The sequence below is a fragment of the Arctopsyche grandis genome, chromosome 1 (assembly GCF_051622035.1).
Source record: "Arctopsyche grandis isolate Sample6627 chromosome 1, ASM5162203v2, whole genome shotgun sequence".
In the NCBI taxonomy this organism is placed as follows: Eukaryota; Metazoa; Arthropoda; class Insecta; order Trichoptera; family Hydropsychidae; genus Arctopsyche; species Arctopsyche grandis.
In genome coordinates this window covers 37,743,080-37,746,755 of record NC_135355.1, presented here as the reverse complement: position 1 = coordinate 37,746,755, position 3,676 = coordinate 37,743,080, and positions in this window count along the sequence as shown.

The window sequence follows — 3,676 nt, the reverse complement described above, 5'->3', positions numbered from 1 at the left end:
TGGCAAACTGGAGTATATCAGTGGGCCGACCGGCACGCGCACCAGTCGCTCAACAACGACAATACAGACCAGTCGTGCCTTCAGGTGCAGTCAAAACCTACCTCTGTAGAGAGTGAAAGTCCTCCGCCAGCCTATCTCAATGATGACAATCAGCATACATTAGTCATGGACGTCAAATCTGCCAAAACTCTCTCCGCAACCGTCCTCTCAATTGCACTACTGGCTCATAGTGTAGTGCAAGTTGCTTCAGACACTGTCCACTTCACAAATTCCCGCTCAAGAGTTGAAAAGTCTCTGAGGGCTCTGAGAAACGACGCACCTACGAAAACCTACAAATTAGAAGTGCCAGGATCACAGCCGATCACGATAATAGAAGCTGAACCACAACCCCACACTTCAGATGACAAAACAACTAAGGATTTCCTAGTACCAGGATCGACCCATGAAAAAGATTTGCACAACAGTAAAAGGGCTGAATCTGGAAGATGTCTAGGTCCATCGTGTCACGAGTTCGTCTCCAAGAAGAAGACAGTATATTCACCAGATCTTCTGAACAAATTTTTAAAGGAATACGCTGACAAGTTCAAAAACGCAGATGAAAAAACAAAACTCCACTTGCAACAAATACAACAACAGATCGAAGATGAATCTTACGTGCCAATAAACGACAAATCCTATCAAAAGAACAAAATAACTGAAAAGATTGATCTGCATCTTCAAACTCACAATAGTGAACATTCGCAATGGGATCGATCAGATCCTAAACGAAACAATCATCCTCACGACGACAACGACGGTTGGGTCACATTGGAAGCTGTTCCTTGGTCCAAGAGCAAGATTTCAAAATGGAAAGCGAACTCTTACAAAATAAACAAACCAATTAATACTTACACGTATGGAGATGAGGATAGAGATCCTTCGGTGGAAACAGACAGATTTTCTCCACCTGGGTACGGCAAACCTGATTTAGAAGCAGACTACAACACGCGTCCTTTCGATTTCGAAAGACCCATAAACAGACCCGATCCGATGGACTATGGACATAGCTATGGATCTAATCATGGATCTAGCTATGGATCTAATCATGGATCTAGCTATGGATCTAATCATGGATCTAATCATGGATCTAATTACGGATCTAATCATGGATCTAATTACGGATCGTCTCAACAAGATGGCGATTGGGCGAACGAACAACCATCTCGTCCTTCGTGGGCTAGACCGCCTCATCATTCAAACTCGGACCACAATAACTGTAATCACGAAGACCACCACATAGCAGTAGACGTCAATAGAAGATTCTCAAACAAATACCAAACAAACGACGGAATAATAACAGACGGGCAAGCAGACGATTTCCCAAGTTATAGTGAATCAAACCACAAACGACCCACTCAAGCTTTACACGTCAATTCTAAGCATCCTTATACGCATCCTTCTAGTGGTGATGGAGAATGGGTCTTATTATCGACCACTAAAGGATATCAATTCCCTAAAAAACGCCAGAGAGCTTTATCGATTCAACCGCAAACGATATCAGCACACAAATCAATCAAACTTACAGTGCTTCCAGCAGTCGATGGTTCCAAAGAAAACATGACGACTTCTCACGGGGGTATGTTGGAAGTTGAGCCGAGCTTTCAGACTGTAGAAGAATCTAGGAAGATGCAGGAGAATGAAGCGTTGAAAAGGAATGGGACTCGGTTTAAAAGGGTTAAGATTAGAAACGTGATGACTACTGATTCCGGTCATGACAGTTCAGCTGTCATAGCAGCTGTAGGAGCAGGACTTGTTCCGGCAACTGTCGCCATGATCATGCCCATGGTTTTGGGTAGGAAAAAACGCAACATCAACCAAAACGACTTTCATCATTCGCCACTAAATCAAAACGTGACTCAATTCCCACACTTGGCATACGAATCGACACTGCAAAGGAATCTCTAAATGATTGCAAGTATTTATATTATTATAATTATTTATTACTTAGTAATGTAATTTGTTATGTATTTTATGCTAATTTATAATAAAATCGTTATTTGTTTTTATTTCGTTTTATTCAGTATGCCTCAAACATGTCATATATACAAAAATTTCTTACAATTTAATATTCCTTAAGATTAATTTATATATATATATATAATAAAAAATGTTGTACATTTATAATATTAATATATCTAATACAAATTCAGCAGGATTTCCTCAATCACAATCGAGGAAGTCGTCCTGAAATTATAAATAATATGCTATTCCTCATACATACTGACCGAAATATATAAATTTACATTTGTAATGCAATTTTCTCGTGCGATATATTACTATTATATTAAGTCTTTGATCCTTAACCTAATGCATTATTAAATGCAAGGTGTAAAAATTTATTAAAAATATTCACTGTTCGGTAAACTAATCCAATCTATTATGAATACTCATAACTTATAAATACACTGGACAGCAATTTGTATCTTTTAATACTCGACAAAAACTCAAAAACATTTATTATTATTTTTCAGACCCATTTTAACATTTTTGTTATAGTTTTTAATCACTTCATATTATATGGTCAAAATAAATAATTTAATAAATAAACAGTGGAGTAATCTTCACTCGCTGAAAAATACTATTTTTAGTATTTAAATAAATACAAGGCTCATTTTATACATACATATGTATATGGAGTATCAATAGATTATTGAAGGGAGATTATTTTTTAGGGGTGTATAATCAGTATAATAATATTGAGCAACAAAAATATAACCGAAATGGAGACTCAATTTTTACTCATTAAATTCGAATATGTTTTATTGATTTCCTCTCGTTTATGAGATATGAGCGTTTAATAAAATACGCAATTTTTTCAGATTTTTGGCTTTTGCATTATTTAAAACCGAAATTTAATTTAGTATGCAAAAAATGAGTATTGAAACCAATAGTCAGATTTTTTTTTTTTATTGATTGTGATTTTTTATTATTTTAAAATACGAATAATTAATTATCTGGCGAATTTCCAAAGTAGAAAAAAATTTTTTTTTGACTTATTTGATTTTGAAAGTATTTCAAAGCAATAAAAATCACAATCAATAGAAAAAACATCTGGATATTAATTCCAATACTCACTTTTAGAGCAGCGAAACTAGATTTTAAATTAAAAACTGCAAAAGCCAAGAATTGAACATTTTTTTAAACGCTTTAATATCTCTTAATTGAAAGCAAGCCAACAAAAATCATTACCATATTCGAATTTAGTTAATCAAATTTAGTAAAGACTGATTAGTCTACACTCCGGTAATTTTTTTCGTTGCTCAATGTAATTTAAAGAAATTTAATCTAATAATTAAAATATTCATGCTCGTTTACAGTATAAAAACCGATGAAAATCAGGCAGGATCTTATGCAAACCCCTAATATATTCATCAATAGACTTCGACGAATGATTTTGCTCTTTTAGATATGAGACTCATTTTTAAATTATTTTACACTGATTATGCATTCTTTCAAGAATTGAATCAGACTTAAGAGCTGTATAAAATGACACTCATATTATGCTTATTAAAAAATCAAAAGTTTTCAGCAAAACGAATGACACTCTTTTAGACATGGGTTTCTTCTTTCAAATATCACATTATTGAAAATTTTTGAGTTCTAGTCGATGAAATAAATCGCCGTTTTTTCAGTGATA